This window comes from Thalassophryne amazonica, chromosome 8 (genome assembly GCF_902500255.1).
Source record: "Thalassophryne amazonica chromosome 8, fThaAma1.1, whole genome shotgun sequence".
NCBI lineage: Eukaryota > Metazoa > Chordata > Actinopteri > Batrachoidiformes > Batrachoididae > Thalassophryne > Thalassophryne amazonica.
This window is the reverse complement of record NC_047110.1, coordinates 102,193,175-102,216,095: the sequence shown is the minus strand read 5'-3', so window position 1 is coordinate 102,216,095 and position 22,921 is coordinate 102,193,175. Positions and strand designations below refer to the sequence as shown.

Below are 22,921 nucleotides of genomic sequence, written 5' to 3'. Positions count from 1 at the left end.
CGGGATAAAAACAGCAAAAATGGTGACAAAGGTCAGTGTCATTTTGTAGACGGGTCAAAAGTTAAAGTTGCTCCAATTTTGGTAAAAAGTGATGCAAATTACTAGTTAACACGGTTTTAAAAATGAATAGTTTGGACCATGTATCATCCTTTCTTATCACGTTACGATAACATATGTCACATATCATAGAATCCAATAGACGTAGACCTTGTTTCACCTTTACTTTGGAGACCAAGCATTCAACACTATCAAACTATTCCATTTATTAATCCTATTAGCTCAACCAATAATTTGCATCACTTTTTACCAAAATTGGAGCAACTTTAACTTTTGACCCCTGTACAAAATGAAACTGAGCTTGGTCACCATTTTTGCTGTTTTTATCCCGTAACTCCATAGAATTCAGTCACAGATAGTCCAAACTATACCTTTTTGGAATCTTTATGATCAGGCAAATAATGTGTAATATTTTTCAATATGATTGGAGCAACTTTTAATTTTGACCTCTATGTAATTCTTCAATTGACCCCTACCTGAGCACCAATTGAAAAGTCAAGTGGCCAATTGGTTTTTTCAAAAGAGGAGTGTCTAAGGATTATTTCTGCCGAATTTGATGCTTTTATTACCATTTGCATGATTGTTTGAGTTATCTGCTGCACTATAGGTTCTGGGTACTCCTGAGTGTCAAAGTGTCTCTTGATAAAGAAGCTACGGCTCAGCGTGCAAGAAGTATGCCAAACCTGTTTATATTTATATTAAAGATAGCAATATGCCAGAAAATATTCAGTCAATTAAACACTAATGTAGAGAAATATGCACAGCTCCTGGTTTTCTTGAGTGGTCTCCCACCTATCAGGACCTACTGTGCTTCATTTCTGAGATCCGGCAGGATCACGTGTGCACAGAGCTGGATGGCTGTTACTTAATCCCTATGAAGTAATCTATCACCTCAGAATGTTTGAACTGGACTAATTTATAAGCCTGCATAGTTTGTAATAGTCCTGTCCATGTCTCAGGAAAAGACTGGTGGGTGGGTGTACTGTTGCTTCAAAGCATCCATTAGATAAATATTGGTGTTATTGATATGTATCTGAGGGATGCTTTCAAGACAAGGTTTCAGTTTACAATGAATTATCGGTTACTGGAACCAGAATATGTAAATTTAGAGGAAAAGCTGCCTAATCAGTAACATTCGTCTTCCAAGAAACATAAGTATGCACATCAGTCTTGACAGTAATTCAGTTGGTATGATAGTTGGCAACCTGAGGGTTTTGCAAGAAATGTTTTTTGACTGAAAAGGGCAGCCATCTTGTAATGCATTCTGATCTATCAGGGCCAGATTCTGGCTCATTCTCACAATTAAGTTCTTCTGACATCACCATTTCTCTCATGAAAGAGGTTGGGGGTATTGCTGAATTCTTATTGGACATTGGAGCAAACACACAACACACGTTCACCACTGCATGCAGGCAACAAATGGAGCCAACTCACTGAAGAATCTGGAATGTAGCAACAATATCCTCCCATAGTTCATAGTGTGGTTTGTCTTCGACACTACAGCAAGTCAAGAAGGTTGAAAGTGTAAAGTTTTCCACAGCATGTACCAGTGTGTGGCTGTCTCTCTCACAGCCAGCACTGGTTCATTTTCCAGCATCATGTCATTGAAAATAATGGAACATCAGTTCAACGTATCACACATACCACCAAACATGTCAGTACAGTATTATTCATCCACTCAGCTGGAAAGTTCTGCCTCCTATGTGACTGTTTCAGTAACAAGCAAGATACTCACATGAATCTCATATCTGCTTATCACTCAGAATGTTCTCTATCAAGCAGGGTCCTTACTTTTCCACGTAGTCACATTCACTTTACACACACACACACACACACACACACACACACACACACACACACACACACACACACACACACACACACACACACACCGGACCAGTTTTTGTATCCTGTTGGTGGAGAAATTGGGTGTTGGCACCACCAGTGACATACAGCTGGTTGCACCTTTGCATCATTACTGTAACAGTGTTCCTTCAGGTGTTCTTTCAGCTTGGGAAAAAGGAGAAGAACGGCAGGTGTGGCAAAATGTGAGGCACTGCAACGCATCCTGTGTGTGTGTGTGTGTGTGAATGAGTCATGCTGACGAATGACATCTTTTCCAGGATGAAAAATGTGTCTGTGAAGTGTCCACATATCGGTCAGGGGTTGACAATGTTACTGTGTTACAGAAATTCTGAGGACTATGCCATTGCACCCACAGTTGGTGCTGTGCATCTGTGGCTGTTATGGGGCGCCCCCTACAGGCCTGGTCATGCAGACTCATCATAGCTGGATTTTCACCCTTAAAACCCACCAACTGACTGTACTGACAACCACACAGGTGTCACCATAGACACACTTATCTCAGATGTCCTGCGAACTCACAAGACTTAACACCAAGACCTTGTTAGAATGTAGAAAATCTTTCACCACATTTGAACCAAGAACCATCAAGACTCTATTAAGACTGTTGCAAGACAGTCCTGAATAGTCTTGCTGCCCAAATGAATATTCAAGAAAGCCCCGGATTACCTTCAAGGCAGCACCGAGACAAAGGATTTGTCAAAGATGCACGACAGTTGCTGTATCTTGGAACATCAAGACTTAAGCCCCGTTTACACATAGATGGTAAGAGCTCCCGGAAGCATCCCAGAAGAGTTTTTGGCCGTCTTAAGGATCACACGCTGTTGTTAACGCCAGCACTAGGGGGCGTGGCTTAGTTCCGGCTTTACCGGGAATCGTCGAAAAAATTATTCAACATGTCGAATAATTCCGGGAGCGCTCCCGGAGAATTTGCGTGATGATGGAGACAACGCGAACAACAGCGTTTGATACTTTTTAATCGCCGTTTCATCCTGCCCCTTCCTGTAGTGCAGCAGTTTACACCACCGTAGTTGGCGGCCGGCGTTATATCCCTAACCAACGGCGTGTAAAACGGCGATAGAGCCCACATTGGCGTCCTCAAGGGCGTTTTAACTGGCGACAGAGGCAGACAAAGTGGCGGCGCTAGTGGACAGTACGCCGTTCTAAACGCCACCTCCCGGTTAACGGCGTTCCAGACGGCCGATAGGTGGCGGTCAATATAAAAATGCTAGCGCGCTACATGCAGGCCTCTCACTCGCGGCCAGCTCCAGATATTTTTGCAGAGATGCTCCAGTATGTCTCCTAAAAGAAAATTGACAGCAGCAAGGACTTACCAAGAGGTCTGGTTCAGAAGCAGAGGGTAGCCCTGTGGTGGAGACGGAGCAACACGTTGAGGAGGGGAAAAGGAAAGAGAAGAAAAGGCTGAGTATGTTCTCCCTCCCTCTGCAGTGACAGGCATGTATTCTTGCTGCTTCAGCCTATTATACTCTGGGGGCGGTGCCTATATGCAAAAGTTCCTGAAGTAACGCAGGATTTACCTGGATAAATCCAGCGGTACACAGGGCATTATCGGCGGCAGGAGAACACCGCCGTTCTCACGCGTCTTAACCTGCGATTGTAAAGGATAGAACTGGGTATTAACCCCCGTTGCCTGACGTGTGTCGGATGCTACGGCGTCAAAACGCCACTTTATTCGGCGGATTTAGCGGTGTTTTATCCTCGTATTTGTGGCTAGTACGGTGGTCAAAATGCCGGCGAAATGCTCCACCCCTTTCCACCGCGAAAACAGCCGGAACTACTGCGAACTTCGGTCTGCGTACTACCCGCCGACAAAACCGTCTATGTGTAAACCATGCTTTAAGGTGCCTTGACACTTGCATGCATTTTGGCTCTGCAATCTCGCACACTTCGTCATGACAATGCCACATGCTGTGTTCCACTGGATGCCATGGTTTGTGCCACTGGACACTGCGTATATAAAATAATTATTTCATAGCAGATTATTCATTTTCTCTGTTTGGCTGTTGAAAACACCTTTAATTGCTTCTAGAATCGCAGAGGACCATTTCAGCTGCAGCTTTTCTCTCTCTCGTGCGCTTCATGAGGTGGAGAATGCATTTGGAACAGTCTAAAATGTAATTATTTGTAATGTTTAGCTTGGTAAAACAGTTGACTGTTCATTCCTTCTTATGAGTATCTGTAAAATTACGTTTCTGATAGATTTAATATCTCATAATCGTTCAGATGAGCTGAGCTTTGATGCGCTGTGCTGATGCAATCACTCACACTCACACCCAGTGTTTTTAGATTGTTTGCGCAATGTTCACGTGATGTTCACGTAATTAATGCGTGACAGAGATTTTAAACATTTCGAAATGGTTTACAACAGTTTGCAAAGAATTTACTCTCCTGCACAGATTGCGTGCAAGTGAGCGAATCAAATTCATGTTATTGTCAAGGCACCTTTGTCAAGAGTGTTTAACATTCACCAAGACACCAAAAAGATTTTCCCAGGACCTGATGGTAACGGTGGCATCATAGGCAAAATTGTGCATCAGGGAAGTTTGGCTAATTTGGCCCAACTTTAACAGAATTCTTTTTGTTCTGTTGAAATTCCATTTTGTTTCGTTCTTAGCCACAGCTACCTTGAGATTGTTGTGAAAGTGATTTTGTTTTTGTTGAACAAAAACAAGCTCCAGCTCATATTTGACAACTCACAGACGGTTTTACTGCCGTTCTCGCTCGCTCGTTCATGTTCATCTCATTGGGGGATTCGCTCCCCTTCCCAGAGTCGCCCTTTTAAGGTCTACTTGATGCTTTTGCTGATATACTCTTTCATCTTCTGATGTAATTTTCTTCTTTTTGTTGTACTTTTTTGTGCTAAATGTTCAAGGTTTTACAAGGACTGTTATGTCACTTACCAACCTATTTGGTTGTCAGATATTCCCTTTAGCTTCTCTCGCATAATTTTCTAATCAGCAACAACAGATTCTTCTTGTTTCATGAAATAATTTCACATCCAGCCACATTTTCTTTTGATTATTGCTTCTTGCCAGGAACAGACCTTCTGAAAATGTTCTCCTTGAATTTAACTTTGGTAGCAAAAATCTGCTTGTGTTCTTACAAAGTAAACACTGCAGTAATCACAATGTCGGGTTGACTGCATTACATTTGTCATTTCTAGTTATCTGATTGGCTGTCAGAGGCTTTGCCAAAGTCCGTGCGGCAGCACATTTAAGCAGGGAGCAGCTTTTTTTTTTTTTTTTTTTAACTAAATGGCAATGTTGTGGATTGGTGACCCAACAGTTCCGGTGCAGTCGTTTCAGTGAAATTAATGAGGAAGACAGATTTACTGCAGCTTTCTCACAGTGAATGAAACCTGGAGTTAGGACAGAGAACTTTGATACGTTGCTGACAAGAAAACCAGTAGATTTGGCAGTGTTGAAATAACACTGCAGCCGGTTCATATGATACCATTCATAGTAAGACCCTTCGGCTGCTCCTTTGTTTTCACTCGAGGTCGGGGTCAGTTTCTGTTTTATATGATTGACCTATTGTTTACTATGTTTTTTATTCTTTTTTTAATCTTTTTAACTTTTTTATTATGCTTTTAATCATGTTCTTTGATCTCTTGATTTAATTTGTTTTGGTTTTTTCATTGCTGAGTGGTTTTCTGTGAAGCACTTTGAGTCAACACTGTCGTGATTTGGCGCTCTATAAGTTCAATAAAATTGAAATTGGTAACCACAGCGCATCCAAGGTGGATCTGCATGTTACACTGGCACAAGTTTTACGCCGGCTGCCCTTCCTGACACAACTCCACATTGCATGGAGAAATGTGGCAGGGGTGGGGTTTGAACCGGGAGCCTTCGGCGCTGAAACCAAGTGCACTAACCACTTGGCCTAATAGTTTTAAATGAACTCCATTAGAGTGTTAAATCAATTTGATAAACAATAAAAAGAATTTTTAAAAGACTAAAAAGAGTTTATATACACTGACAGAATTGATTTTTAACACTTATATATTTGACTGGGATCAGATGGGCTTGCTGCAGTGTTAAATTAATGCTGCAAAAAGACTAATTTGTTTATTTAAATTTGCATATATGGGCTAATTTTTGTGGCATGATACTGAGGAATTAATTATTTTTTGTTTTTCTATTCACCACCTCAGGCTGGCCTCTCATGCAGTCCACGTATCAACTGTCATCAACACTTCAGCAATAATACAACTTTTTTGTGCAGGAAATAAGTTATTTTCATTATAGCCATTTGTCACAGCATTTGCAGACAATTTTTTTTTTTTTGCCTTGACTGACTTTTTAGTTCTACTTATTTTATACACGATAGCAGTGATTCCCACAGGCCCCAGTGGGCTCTGGTTGTACTGCAGGTGGGTCTTGAGAAGTCATTAATAAATAATAGCAGATTTTTTTATTTTCTAATGAAGCTTTAAAATTGCCCAATAAATATGATTATTAAAAAAAAAACAAAAAAAAAAAAACATGGGATTTAATTTGTTACCCTTCATTTATCTAACCTAGTTTAATTCTCTATCTCTCACACACACACACACACACACACACACACACACACACACACACACACACACACACACACACACACACACACACACACACTATATATATATAATATATATATATATACATACACACACACGAGGTCTGTTAGAAAAGTACAGCGTAGTTTGATTAAAAAGTTGATTGGAGAGGGGAAAACTTATACGCAGGTGCAAAAAATTACAGGTTGTTCATCTACAATGATCTCCAATGCTTTAAAATGGACAAAAAAAAAAACAGACGTGTGGAAGAAAACGGAAAACAACCATCAAAATGGATGGAAGAATAACCAGAATGGCAAAGGCTCACCCATTGATCAGCTCCAGGATGATCAAAGACAGTCTGGAGTTACGTGTAAGTGCTGTGACAGTTAGAAGATGCCTGTGTGAAGCTAATTTATTTGCAAGAATCCCCCGCAAAGTCCCTCTGTTAAGACATGTGCAGAAGAGGTTACAATTTGCCAAAGAACACATCAACTGGCCTAAAGAGAAATGGAGGAATATTTTGTGGATTGATGAGAGTAAAATTGTTCTTTTGGGTCCAAGGGCCGCAGACAGTTTGTGAGACAACTCCCAAACTATGAATTCAAGCCACAGTTCACAGTGAAGACAGTGAAGCATAGTGGTGCAAGCATCATGATATGGGCATGTTTCTCCTACTATGGTGTTGGGCCTATATATTGCATACTAGGTATCATGGATCAGTTTGGATATGTCAAAATACTTGAAGAGGTCATGTTGCCTTATGCTGAAGAGGACATGCCCTTGAAATGGGTGTTTCAACAAGACAATGACCCCAAGCACACTAGTAAACAAGCAAAATCTTGGTTCCAAACCAACAAAATTAATGCCTCACAGATGTGAAGAAATCATGAAAAACTGTGGTTATACAACTAAATACTAGTTTAGTGATTCACAGGATTGCTAAAAAAGCAGTTTGAACATAATAGTTTTGAGTTTGTAGCGTCAAAGTTTGTAGTAGATGCTACTATTATTGTGAACGCCCCCTTTTTTACTTTTTTTACTAATAGCCCAATTTCATAGCCTTAAGAGTGTGCATATCATGAATGCTTGGTCTTGTTGGATTTGTGAGAATCTACTGAATCTACTGGTACCTTGTTTCCCATGTAACAATAAGAAATATACTCAAAACCTGGATTAATTATTAATCGTTTTAGTCACATAGCACTACTATTATTCTGAACACTACTGTGTGTGTGTATATATATATATATATATATATATATATATATATATATATATATAGGGGAGAAACGTATTTTCCAGACTGCCGTGCTAGTTTTTACTTGTTTGGCTGGTCCTGTCACACATGTATTTCAGTACTCGATGACTTTGTACTTGTGGGGCAGCTGCAGCTGCCAAGGAGGACAGCTAGGCTAAGATAAGATCAACTTTATTGATCTCACAGAGGAGAAATTCACGTTACATCAACTAACATGTAACTGGCTGTTTTATGCATCCATGCATGGGCAATTCTAAGTGTTCTTTTTCTGCTATACAATAACATTAATTAGCTGGTTAGCTTCTGCTTGCTAACACACTGTTTCTGTTATAATCCATCCATCCATCTTCTACCGCTTAGTCCAATTAAGGGTCGCGGGGGGCTGGAGCCTATCCCAGCAGTCATAGAGCGCGAGGCGGGGTACCCCCAGGACAGGACGCTAGTCTGTCGCAGGGCCACAAATATAATAAATATCTTAATTGTGACTTACAAACTGATGTTACTTATGTTTTTTTCTTCTTCGTGATGCATTTTGGACAAAAGTGACAAATACTCCAGTGTGACATAGCCAAAATTAATATTGTTGTAATATTATAGTATTAATATTGTTGTAATTATGGAATGTAGGAGTGAGGAGTTTTTTTTCTGGGACATACTGTTGAATAGTGTCACAAGAAGTCACGTCACATGACGTGAGCTTCACCAGCTGCAGCTTTATGGCAGACTGGCTAAACTCACATGATATTTCTATTTTTTTTTTTTTTCAATCCCAGCAGGTCATAAAAAGCTGGAAGGAGCTGGAGGAAGGTTCTGTGGTTTGAATAGATGGCATTATTTTGGTGCTGGCAGCATCATGCTGTGTGGCTGCTTCTTTGCTTCAGGTGTAGTTTGTAAGAAACCTGACAGTTTCAGCAAGACAGTGACCCCGAGCATCAAGTCAAGTCAACACAGGAAAGACTTAGAAACAACAAACGTGCTAAAACGCCATTGTTCACTCCTGATCTCTATACAGCCTAAGAGCTTTAAAAATGGGATAAGATTTGTCAGTGTGTATGTGTACAAAGCTGATTTAAAGTGCAGGTGACACGATATGTAATTATTATTTTTTTTTTTGAGTATTTAAGACTAAAATTAAACAACAGTTTGAAATTTATCCTTTCCTGGTGCGCAGTTACTGAAGAGATAAATATTTGGATTTTGAACTGCGCACCACTAAAAACCAGGAACTTCCATGTGAGTCCTGACATTGGAGAAGAAGGAGGAAGTGGCATCAGTGCCGGAACCATTATCTTAATTGTCCCATTAATTTATGGATTTTTACAGGCTACTGACAGCCCCATTTTCACAGAGTGGTTCGGGTCAGTGTGAACGGTTAATTCTCACCAGCAGAATCCTTTTGATTGGCAGGTGGAACATTTATATTGACAAGCGTGCTTCACACGGTGTCTGCGGCTTCTCCACTTGACAGGGAGGCAAAACTGAGTATTTTCATTTTATTGTTTTGTGGATCATGGGATAACTTCATCATGTGCGGACTGAGACATTATGAGCAGATGAGTGGCTACGAGTCTCTCACCTTGCGGCGCAAAGCGGCCCGAGGTGGAACAAGAAGAGGCTCTGTTAACAGCAGAGGCTCAATCCATCAGCCGCAATTAACCAGTTACAACTAGCGCTGTAACCTGGCACCAAACTGCCCTGTGACAAATAGACTTTTCTTCAGCCAGGACATAAGGACTTGAATTATTTTCAGACGTCGTTTTGTAAAGGTGGATAAGTTTTCATCAGACTGGAGATGATCTCACTGAAACGGACAGGTAAGACCATATTATTTACTTCTTGTGTGAATGGTTTGAATATTTAATGTTACGCTACTTACGATACTACTGTATTCAAGAAGGAAAAAATATTTCTTTAAAAAAATAGCAGATATTTTCACTCCCTTGTGTCATTTTTCAGATATGAAATGTATGTAAGAAAAAATGTGTTTCTAAGAAAAAATAAATAAAAAACCCACACTTCATCACTTTTTTTCTGATGTCACAGATAGTAGTTGTCCATTTGGCTGCTCCCATTTTGTTTGGGGTCGCCACAGCGGATACAGCCAGATCCGCATTGGCATTTGGCACAAGTTTTACGCCAGATGCCCTTCCTGACACAACTCCAGTGCATGCCGGAGACACACACACACACACACACACACACACACACACACACACACACACACACACACACACACACACACACACACACACACACAGCCGCTGGTGTTCCAAAGAGGGCTCCCATCCAAGTACTAACCAGGTCCCGCACTGCTTAGCTTCTGAGATCTGACGGGATCAGGCTGACACAGAGCAGATCGGCTGTTGATATCACAGATAGTAAAATGCTATTTTTTAAAATCAGTTGATTGTGACCAAAGACCTGGCAAAAACTTCATCATCTCCACCCACATGCTGAAATCGCCTGCATTATTTATTTTTTTATAATCACCATTTTGTGTTCTGATCTCTGCCAATACCGTCACTGTTCTCAGACTGAAGGTTTAACATGACTAACTTTAACACATCCAGAGGCACATATTCCACCTAAATGTGCAGAGCGAAGTGCAGTGCTGAAGCTGGGTATCATTATGCACCCACTGTGCTTTTTGGTCCCTAATTGTACCCTGTCACCCTGCAGAGAACAAATACACCAGGAAGGAATACACAAAGGATTTTCCTCTGTCAGTTTTCTTCCACCGACCCTTTTGTTTCACCCTTTTCTTGTTTTATAATACAGTGAGTTCAAACAGGGCTGGAACATCGGAAGGAGTAACACACAATGCGATGTGACAGCCGCAGTCAAAGTGTGCGTGCGCGGGGTCGAGGTTCGCTCACACAGTGTGTGCGTGCATGCACGTGCGGGATAAGGCTGCGTGGGTGGACATAGTGGGTGATGATAGGCTGCTGCACTGTTTGGGAGCTGCTGTTGTCAGATAATGAGAGAACCTGTGAATGGTTGTGTGAATGTGGAAACTGCTGGTGTCGATGCACGGGCTGCTGGCCAGCGCACGGTCTGTGCATGGTGTGTGCACTGCGCAGCGTGCTAGCGACCCTGTCTGTCTGTGTGATAATGAGTCTCTAATGAGCGCTGCTGTTAGCACATTAAAGAGAGAAGCTACAGCGTGTGTTTGTGGGCATGACTGTGCAGCTTTGTGAGGACTTTTGTCTTTATATTGGTATTTTGTTTGGGACTCAGTGACAGCCCACTGGGTCGGGCGACACATGGAACATGAGCTTTATTTCTACTTAAAATGACTCCATCACTTTTTAATAGAGCCCGGCTGATATATGATTTAGCCGAAAATATTGACTGATAAGAGCCTTTCAGCAACTATGCTGTTTTTTCCAATATGTAAACTTTTATTTTCCTGAATAAACACTTTAACTGTTGGAAATGTTGTCATTGTATAGTTTGTCCAGCAGAGGACCTGTGATGGCCTTATTTACAATGCTGTCAAGCATGGCTGGGACCCAGTCACCCCTTGGACACATTAGCTACAAGAGACAGAGGCAAAGCAAACAGCTGCCCTTCAATTTCAATCAGAGCATGTGTTTTACAGTGACAAGAGACAAGTGGTCCTGATGCTACCAGCTAAGTGGGGTCAAAGTAGAGAAGACTATTTTATGCAAATACTGTGCAGAGTGACGTGTTGTTTGTTTGCTCAAAAAAAAAAATATTCAAGATGATAGAATATACTGACAGGCAGTTATATTTCTCTGTAAATCTAATATGTTTGCCATTTTTTATTTTATATTTTGCAAAATTTGGTGAGAAATAAACACTTTTATACAGTACTGCTGAAGGGTTTGGACACACTTTCCCATTCAAATGTCACTGGTACTGTACATATATTAGCAGATATATCGGTATCACAATTTTTTTTTTACTCCTTAATATTGGTATTGCCCCCCGAAAAAAAATCCACACCAGTCAGGCTTAGGGTTGAGTATCGAGAACCAGTTCTTTTCGACTATCGTTAAGAAATGATTCGATCCACCAATATCAATAGTCTTTTTGCTTAACGATTCTCTTATCGGTCCATCAGAGCAGCCGTTGTTTTTGAGGGTGTTTGTCAGGAAAATGATCATTTCTCTACGTTGATTACAGACCCTGCAGCGGCTCTGTAATCAACCGTTTCTACAGCACGACAACACTTTGAAGCGTGAACCAATGAAGCAATGCTTCGATCCACTAGCTTGTTGGTTCTTTGATTCGCTGCTCTTCAGAAGCGGCAAGTCCGCTTCTTAGCCCCTCTCAAAGCCATTAAAATATCGTGAGTCACTTTTGTGTGGATTAAAGTCACTAACTGGGACTCATGTCTTGTTGCAGTCAAGAAATGAGAATCGTCCTCTGATCAGCTGGCACAGCTCCAAACGCTGCGCAGCTCTCTGCAGAGACAGAGTCCGCTCGGAATTAATAACTTCAAAACAAGTCGCCGCTTATAAAATGACACCTCTTTACAAACGTTTTAATACAGACAAGAAACTACAATCAACTAAAACGTTTTTTTTTTCCTCCCAAAATGAGACGTCCTGCACTCTTTATGAATTACATCCTGACGTGCAGCTCAGCGAGCTGCAAGAGTTCAGCTCAGAGGTATGGAAAGATATTCATGCCAATAATGTCTGAAGGGAAATGCTTTTGACAAAAACTACAGATTTTGTTTATTTATGTCCAGAGTCCAGAGTTTATTATGTCCAAAGTTTAAGGATCCAGTGACCAATTTCATACAACCCCTGGCAAAAATTATGGAATCACCGGCCTCAGAGGATGTTCATTCAGTTGTTTAATTTTGTAGAAAAAAAGCAGATCACAGACATGACACAAAAGTAAAGTCATTTCAAATGGCAACTTTCTGGCTTTAAGAAACACTATAAGAAATCAAGAAAAAAGATTGTGGCAGTCAGTAACGGTAACTTTTTAGACCAAGCAGAGGAAAAAAATATGGAATCACTCAATTCTGAGGAAAAAATTATGGAATCACCCTGTAAATTTTCATCCCCCAAATTAACACCTGTATCAAATCAGATCTGCTCATTGACATTGACCCTATGTGTCTTTTTGCAAGGAATGTTTTTGCAGTTTTTGCTCTATGGCAAGATGCATTATCATCTTGAAAAATGATTTCATCATCCCCAAACATCCTTTCAATTGATGGGATAAGAAAAGTGTCCAAAATATCAACGTAAACTTGTGCATTTATTGATGATGTAATGACAGCCATCTCCCCAGTGCCTTTACCTGACATGCAGCCCCATATCATCAATGACTGTGGAAATTTACATGTTCTCTTCAGGCAGTCGTCTTTATAAATCTCATTGGAACAGCACCAAACAAAAGTTCCAGCATCATCACCTTGCCCAATGCAGATTCGAGATTCATCACTGAATATGACTTTCATCCAGTCATCCACAGTCCACGATTGCTTTTCCTTAGCCCATTGTAACCTTGTTTTTTTTCTGTTTAGGTGTTAATGATGGCTTTCGTTTAGCTTTTCTGTATGTAAAGCCCATTTCCTTTAGGCGGATTCTTACAGTTCGGTCACAGACGTTGACTCCAGTTTCCTCCCATTCATTCCTCATTTGTTTTGTTGTACATTTTTCGATTTTTGAGACATATTGCTTTAAGTTTTCTGTCTTGACGCTTTGATGTCTTCCTTGGTCTACCAGTATGTTTGCCTTTAACAACCTTCCCATGTTGTTTGTATTTGGTCCAGAGTTTAGACACAGCTGACTGTGAACAACCAACATCTTTTGCAACATTGCGTGATGATTTACTCTCTTTAAGAGTTTGATAATCCTCTCCTTTGTTTCAATTGACATCTCTCGTGTTGGAGCCATGATTCATGTCAGTCCACTTGGTGCAACAGCTCTCCAAGGTGTGTTCACTCCTTTTTAGATGCAGACTAACGAGCAGATCTGATATGATGCAGGTGTTAGTTTTGGGGATGAAAATTTACAGGGTGATTCCATAATTTTTTCCTCAGAATTGAGTGATTCCATATTTGTTTCCTCTGCTTGGTCTAAAAAAGTAACCATTACTGACTGCCACAGTCTTTTTTTCTTGATTTCTTATAGTGTTTCTTAAAGCCAGAAAGTTGCCATTTGAAATGACTTTAGTTTTGTGTCATGTCTGTGATCTGCTTTTTTTCTAAAAATTAAACAACTGAATGAACATCCTCCGAGGCCGGTGATTCCATAATTTTTGCCAGGGGTTGTATTTATTTACTTTAAGACTCAATAAAATGTCAGTTTCAATAAAATTTCCAATTTCAATTTAATCAGCTTATAAAGCGCCAAATCACAACAAAAGCCGTCTCAAGGCACCTCACATAGAACAGTTCAACATAAAAAATTAAAATAAATAAATAAAAATAAAAAATTTAATTAAATTAATTAAAACAGATTAAAAACAGAAGTAAAAGAATAAAACAGATAAAAAATAAAAACTATTCATAAGAAAGAGAATACAAATAGGTTTTAAGTCTTGACTTAAAAATGTCCACGGACTCCGACTGATTCACAGTCGCAGGAAGACCGTTCCACAGAGCGGGTGCACGATAAGAAAAAGCTCTTTGACCCGCTGACATAGAAAACCTGTAAAGCCTACTTTTAATACACAAAAAATTCACAAGCGGTATCGATAAGGAATCGGATCGATAAGCGGAATCGATAATGGTATCGATATCGATAAAATGTTATCGATACCCATCCCTAGTCAGGCTGTACTTTCTAGATGTAGTAATTACACGTGAGATACAATGTGCCTTGTCTCTTTAAATTACATCCGCTGGGGTGACCCTGAATGTAAAAAAGGAGAAACCGAAAGAACTTTGACTTTTACAATACTTATGCAACCTGCAGAGGAGCACATTTATTATTCTTTGTTGGGAATGGCTCAGTCCTGTGTTTTCCTTTTGGATTAATACAAGTACTCAGTCATCTTGTGAAAAATCCAAACATAATTTCAAAATGACCTGGTTGTTGGTTGGTTTCTTTTTCTCATTTTTCTCAGTCATGACTCATTTCTCTTCCTCTACATCGCTGTATCCAATTTTCCCTTAATCCCTTTTTTTCCCAGAGGACCAGATGGTGTTCTTGCTCAAATATAGAAAAACTTTCATTCTACTTTCTCATCCCCTAGTGTGCCTTGATAGAGTGGCGACATGACGAGTCGAGAAAAAAATCAGTTACATGACTCATGGTGCCATCTTGGGTTCAAAATAGTGTTCGCTGTTGATCTGTCTGCATGGAAATCCAGTTATTTTATTTATTTATTCGCTGAAAATGTCGGGTTGTTGTGCATTTGGATGCACAAATAGACACAACAAGGGCTTCAAGATGGACAGATTCCCTTCAGATCCGAAGAGAAGAAAAATAAAGTCAGCTGTGTGGGATGGAAGCGACTTCATTGTCAAAGCTTTGAGAGGTAAATTTATTGTTCAGTCCCATGTACAGTAAAACTCACCTAAACCATCATCATATAAACCGGATATTCGCAGTCACCGGAAAAAAAAGTCCCAAAGTTTTTGTATTGTTTTCCATGAAATAAACACTATATAACTGATTGTGTACAATGGATTTTTTGCTCACATCGGATAAAATGTCCCGTCCAATTGCAGTTTATTTCCATTAAACCCCTCACATGTGGGACCCGAGTCAGTTCCGTGATTAAAAGCCCGACTGCTGATTTTTTCACACCGTGCTTAGACTCTGACCTGCAGCATGAGGCACACGTCAGGCTGTGCAGTGAAAGCAGAAAGGTTTGCTGCTTTCACTGCTTCTGCAGTGCACATTCCATTTACATTTTGATAATTGATGAAATACATTTGACAGAAAAAATTTCAGAGGAAATTTTGACCCGGTCATTAAATGAGGCACAGGTGCCGATTCAGGACTCACATTGGATAAAATGTCCTGGCCGATTGCAATGTATTTCCATTAAAAACCCTGAGCAGTCTGGACGTGCAGAGGTACAAGGGTGATTCTTTAACTACGGGCACTATTGGCCTTGTAAATGTAATTTCCACCATGTAATTTCCACCATTCCCTGCCTTACAATATAAAGTGCCTTGGGGCAACTGTTTGTTGTGATTTGGCGCTATATACATGTGCTCTGATGTCACTGTTTATCTCCATAGAAACTACCCAAACAATCTTTCATACAAACAGTTTAAAGGGACATTACAGTGTGGTGGTGGAAATTACGGCAATAGTGTGGGACAACTACATTTTGTTTAAAAAAATCACAACAGTTGTATGACATTGAATACCCCAATTATGTTTTGATTATTTTACTGATATTTTATTCAGAGATATTTTAAAACATTAGAAAAAACATTTCTTTACCATTCATTTTTATCATTGAAGATCAAAAGTCTGGGTGTGGGACAAGCACAAAACGGCAATATTTGCATATAATGATGCTGAAAAAAGGTGAAAAAGTCATCATAGACTACTAGAACAAATTTCTTAACACACTTTCATTGTAAAGATAACTATAAAAGTGTGAAATTTCCCCTTTTTTCTGTTTTTCATACAATATGATCAAAGGACATAATAAGTGCCCGTAGTCTAAGAATCACCCACAAATTAAAGTTCAGCTCTGACACTCCCCGATTTGAGGAAAGTGTGACCGGAATAATTTCTGTGATTAAAAGTCCAACCGTTTCTTTTTTCAAACCGTGTTCAGACTGGGACCTGTAGCCGGACATGCGGCTGTTAAATCAGACACACATTCTTTCAATCCTTCATCTGCCATCATATAATAGTTTTTGCAGTGCGCACGCTGAATACAAATGGATCAGACAAATCTGCAAATTTACAGCACAAAGTTGATAAAAGAGGAAAATGCACAGCTTACCTTTGATTTGGAGGTGATGATTGTAGAAAGAAAAGCTTGTTGAGGGTCAAATTAGTCCAGAATAAAACACAATCCAGAGACGGAGAACTTTAAACCGTCACGCACGTCACTGTATGACACAGAATTAAAGCTGTGCAGCTGCATAAATCAGGCTTTAAATTAATTACAACCCCAATTCCACATTAAATATCTTATCTTTGTGGTGTATTCAATTGAATATAGGTTGAAGAGGATTTGCAATTCATTGTATTCTGTTTTTATTTACATTTTACACAACGTCCCAAGGTCATTGGAATTGGGGTTGTAAATAAATCATCATAAATTGTAAATTTATGTAAATTTGATAGCTTAACTATTTTTATATTTATTTTTATAGCACCTGTACCAGGATGTGTTGTTGTATGTGGTTAAATGACTTTTAAAAAAAATGTTGAAAACATTAAAGGTTCATTCAGTAGTTCAACGCAGTTGGAACCAAAATGGTGCCATGTGGGCTTCATAGATAATTGGCAAAGCTTCTGGGGAAAACCTGGTCTTGTTAGGAGAGACGGCACCCATCCCACTTTGGATGGAGCAGCTCTCATTTCTAGAAATCTCGCCAATTTTCTTAAATCCTCCAAACCGTGACTATCCAGGGTTGGGACCAGGAAGCAGAGTTGTAGTCTTACACACCTCTCTGCAGCTTCTCTCCCCCTGCCATCCCCTCATTACCCCATCCCCGTAGAGACGGTGCCTGCTCCCAGACTACCAATAACCAGCAAAAATCTATTTAAGCATAAAAATTCAAAAAGAAAAAATAATATAGCACCTTCAACTGCACCACAGACTAAAACAGTTAAATGTGGTCTATTAAACATTAGGTCTCTCTCTTCTAAGTCCCTGTTGGTAAATGATATAATAATTGATCAACATATTGATTTAACTGCCAGAACGCTCGTAGCACGGGCCGAGGCGGAGGATTAGCAGCAATCTTCCATTCCAGCTTATTAATTAATCAAAAACCCAGACAGAGCTTTAATTCATTTGAAAGCTTGTCTCTTAGTCTTGTCCATCCAAATTGGAAGTCCCAAAAACCAGTTTTATTTGTTATTATGTATCGTCCACCTGGTCGTTACTGTGAGTTTCTCTGTGAATTTTCAGACCTTTTGTCTGACTTAGTGCTTAGCTCAGATAAGATAATTATAGTGGGCGATTTTAACATCCACACAGATGCTGAGAATGACAGCCTCAACACTGCATTTAATCTATTATTAGACTCTATTGGCTTTGCTCAAAAAGTAAATGAGTCCACCCACCACTTTAATCATATCTTAGATCTTGTTCTGACTTATGGTATGGAAATAGAAGACTTAACAGTATTCCCTGAAAACTCCCTGCTGTCTGATCATTTCTTAATAACATTTACATTTACTCTGATGGACTACCCTGCAGTGGGGAATAAGTTTCATTACACTAGAAGTCTTTCAGAAAGCGCTGTAACTAGGTTTAAGGATATGATTCCTTCTTTATGTTCTCTAATGCCATATACCAACACAGTGCAGAGTAGCTACCTAAACTTGTAAGTGAGATAGAGTATCTCATCAGTAGTTTTACATCCTCATTGAAGACAACTTTGGATGCTGTAGCTCCTCTGAAAAAGAGAGCTTTAAATCAGAAGTGCCTGACTCCGTGGTATAACTCACAAACTCGTAGCTTAAAGCAGATAACCCGTAAGTTGGAGAGGAAATGGCGTCTCACTAATTTAGAAGATCTTCACTTAGCCTGGAAAAAGAGTCTGTTGCTCTATAAAAAAGCCCTCCGTAAAGCTAGGACATCTTTCTACTCATCACTAATTGAAGAAAATAAGAACAACCCCAGGTTTCTTTTCAGCACTGTAGCCAGGTTGACAAAGAGTCAGAGCTCTATTGAGCTGAGTATTCCATTAACTTTAACTAGTAATGACTTCATGACTTTCTTTGCTAACAAAATTTTAACTATTAGAGAAAAAATTACTCATAACCATCCCAAAGACGTATCGTTATCTTTGGCTGCTTTCAGTGATGCCGGTATTTGGTTAGACTCATTCTCTCCGATTGTTCTGTCTGAGTTATTTTCATTAGTTACTTCATCCAAACCATCAACATGTTTATTAGACCCCATTCCTACCAGGCTGCTCAAGGAAGCCCTACCATTATTTAATGCTTCGATCTTAAGTGTGATCAATCTATCTTTGTTAGTTGGCTATGTACCACAGGCTTTTAAGGTGGCAGTAATTAAACCATTACTTAAAAAGCCATCACTTGACCCAGCTATCTTAGCTAATTATAGGCCAATCTCCAACCTTCCTTTTCTCTCAAAAATTCTTGAAAGGGTAGTTGTAAAACAGCTAACTGATCATCTGCAGAGGAATGGTCTATTTGAAGAGTTTCAGTCAGGTTTTAGAATTCATCATAGTACAGAAACAGCATTAGTGAAGGTTACAAATGATCTTCTTATGGCCTCGGACAGTGGACTCATCTCTGTGCTTGTTCTTTTAGACCTCAGTGCTGCTTTTGATACTGATACTGTTGACCATAAAATTTTATTACAGAGATTAGAGAATGCTTTCAGGCTCCTCTCCTGTGGAACCAGCTCCCAATTCAGATCAGGGAGACAGACACCCTCTCTACTTTTAAGATTAGGCTTAAAACTTTCCTTTTTGCTAAAGCTTATAGTTAGGGCTGGATCGGGTGACCCTGAACCATCCCTTAGTTATGCTGCTATAGACGTAGACTGCTGGGGGGTTCCCATGATGCACTGTTTCTTTCTCTTTTTGCTCTGTATGCACCACTCTGCATTTAATCATTAGTGATCGATCTCTGCTCCCCTCCACAGCATGTCTTTTTCCTGGTTCTCTCCCTCAGCCCCAACCAGTCCCAGCAGAAGACTACCCCTCCCTGAGCCTGGTTCTGCTGGAGGTTTCTTCCTGTTAAAGGGAGTTTTTCCTTCCCACTGTAGCCAGTGCTTGCTCACAGGGGGTCGTTTTGACCGTTGGGGTTTTACATAATTATTGTACGGCCTTGCCTTACAATATAAAGCGCCTTGGGGCAACTGTTTGTTGTGATTTGGCGCTATATAAAAAAAAATTGATTGATTGATGTTCTGAGTTGACGCCACTCTCTCTAATCAAGGCACTCTATCATCCCCTCCCCCTCGCCTTTCCATCCTGTGCAGCTCTGCCGTTCTTAGTGAATTATTTTATATATATATATATATATATATATATATATATATATATATATATGAGGAAAATAAGTATTTGAACAACCTGCAATTTTGCAAGTTCTCCCAATTAGAAATCATGGAGGGGTCTGAAATTTTCATCTTAGGTGCATGTCCACTGTGAGAGACATAATCCCCCCCCCCCCCCCCCCCCCAAAAAAAAAAAAAAAAATCCGGAAATCACAATGTATGATTTTTTTTTTTTTTTTATATAATTTATTTGTATGCTACTGCTGCAAATAAGTATTTCAACACCTGTGAAAATCAATGTTAATATTTGGTACAGTAGCCTTTGTTTGCAATTACAGAGGTCAAATGTTTCCTGTAGTTTTTCACCAGGTTTGCACACACTGCAGCAGGGATTTTGGTCCACTCCTCCACACAGATCTTCTCTAGATCAGCCAGGTTACTGTGCTGTCGCTGAGAAACATGGAGTTTCAGCTCCCTCCAAAGAGTTTCTATTGGGTTCAGGTCTGGAGACTGGCTAGGCCACTCCAGAACCTTGATATGCTTGTTACGGAGCCACTCCTTGGTTATCCTGGCTGTGTGCTTGGGGTCATTGTCATGTTGGGAGACCCATCCACGACCCATCTTCAATGCTCTAACTGAGGGAAGGAGGTTGTTCCCTAAAATCTCGCAATACATGGCCCCGGTCATCCTCTCCTTAATACAGTGCAGTCGTCCTGTCCCATGTGCAGAAAAACACCCCTAAAGTATGATGCTTCCACCCCCATGCTTCACAGTAGGGACGGTGGTTTGGGGATGGTACTCAGCATTCTTCTTCCTCCAAACACGGCGAGTGGAATTAAGACCAAAAAGTTCTATTTTGGTCACATCTGACCACATAACGTTCTCCTATGACTCCTCTGGGTCATCCAAATGGTCATGGGCAAACTTAAGACGGGCCTGGACGTGTGCTGATTTAAGCAGGGGAACCTTCCGTGCCATGCATGATTTTCACCCATGACGTCTTAGTGTATTTCCCACAGTAACCTTGGAAACAGTGGTGCCAGCTCTCTTCAGGTCATTGACCAGCAGCTCCCGTGCAGTTCTGGGCTGATTACTCACCTTTCTTAGTGTCATCGATACACCACGAGGTGGGATCTTGCATGGAGCCCCAGTCCGAGGGAGATTGACAGTCATGTTTAGCTTCTTCCATTTTCTAATAATTGCTCCAACAGTTGATCTTTTTTCACCAAGCTGCTTGGCAATTGCCCTGTAGCCCTTTCCAGCCTTGTGGAGGTCTAAAATTTTGTCTCTGGTATCTTTGGACAGCTCTTTGGTCTTAGCCATGTTAGTAGTGGGAGTCTTACTGATTGTGTGGGGTGGACAGGTGTCTTTATGCAGCTAACGACCTCAAATAGGTGCTTCTAATTTGGAATAATAAGTGGAGTGGAGGTGGACTTTTTAGAGGCGGACTAACAGGTCTTTAAGGGCCAGAATTTCTGCTGATTGGCAGGTGTTGAAATGCTTATTTGCAGCAATAACATGCAAATAAATTATTTAAAAAATCATACATTGTGATTTCTGGATTTTTTTTTAATTATGTCTCTCACAGTGGACATGCACCTAAGATGAAAATTTCAGACCCCTCCATGATTTCTAAGTGGAAGAACTTGAAAAATGCAGGGTGTTCAAATATATATATATATATATACACACACACCTTTATTTAACCAGGTAAAAAACTCAGAGATTAAAACCTCTTTTTCAAGAGTGACCTGGCCAAGATGGCAGCACAAAAGCAAAGTAGACATCAAACACAAGAGACACACATTTGAAAAACAGAACTGCAATACATAGTTACAAAATGCAATTACACAATACAGTTGTCCCACTTTACCTATAAAACCTTCACCCCAACAACATAATTATTTTAATTGTAACTATCACAGTGAGATCTTCACCATTGTGATAATTCTGTCCTCTTTCAGTGGGTTTGCCCTGGATTGGGTTTGTCTTGGAGGCTTTCACTGACTTCCAGGGCCTGTATTCACAAAGAATCCTAAGGCTAAAAGTGAAAATCTTATAATTCCTCAAATTCTAAGACATTTTCCCTTGGTAAGATAAAAGTTATTCACAAAGCATTTTAGGCCTTAAGTAAGTTCATAAGGTGAAAAGCTGTTCAGAGGAGAGAGGAGGACTTTTAAGAAGCTAAAGAGTGTTTTAAACAGACAAGACAGTGGAAAGACAGAGAGGAAGGAGAGCTACTCTCCGTATGTTGAATGACAGTGATTCAGTAACACGCTGCCGGCTTAATACCTGCTCAGTGTGGAGACACAGCTGAATCAACATTCAGATCACCTCGCCATGGGCAAAAAAAAAAATGCTTTTTTGAAGATTCTTGGACCATACTTTGACTAGTCTATTTTCTTAAAACTAATACTCTTCCAACGGCATGTCTGTATTCCTGGTCCAATACAAGATACACAACAATGTGACGTACACAAAAACATGACACTGCTAGATACTGCTTGAAGTGCTCAAACCAAGATGTATTGTGAGAACCAAATAACAGTTCACTCTAACGCATGGAAGAGTTACAAGCTGGTTCTGTAACAAGTGGAATACTATGGAACATGGCATACACAAATTGTGATGTACCATGTCTGTGCATTATTAATGTACCTGGTATCAAATACATTAAAAAAATATGGAATGATAGTAACTACATCTTAACTATACCTTAACTAGTGACATTCCATAAACAGCTGCCCTGCATCATTGGTATGTCATCTCGGGGGTGCATTTTTGTGACGTACAAAAATGTACTCTGTAACAGTAAACAATAAGTGAGTGTACATGTTCCCATGCAACAAGCCTGAGTTTCATCAGCATGACATTAAATTACTTTCACGGTTACACATTTCTTAATACAGTTCAGGTTATATGATCTGTTGATTTTACTGTCCATTTATAACTAGGAGTGTGGAGTGCATTTGTTTTTTGTGACAACCAATCACTGCGTCATACCTAGAAACGGGGTCAACCCCGCCTCCTCACAAAGATAAATTTTTCTGTCCACTCCTTGCTCA

General features: G+C 40.0%; 1 protein-coding gene and 1 long non-coding RNA gene across 2 annotated transcripts in view; both read left to right on the top strand.

The window, feature by feature from the left end:
* cpne2 (copine II) overlaps positions 1 to 22,921 on the top strand; it is a 167,275-nt gene that overhangs the window by 126,556 nt on the left and 17,798 nt on the right. The gene's annotated exons all lie outside the window — the stretch shown is intronic.
* LOC117516198 lies at positions 2,128 to 10,738 on the top strand. The gene is made up of 3 exons (XR_004562329.1): positions 2,128 to 2,151; positions 4,641 to 4,643; positions 10,623 to 10,738. It is a non-coding gene; the product is annotated as an uncharacterized LOC117516198 (long non-coding RNA).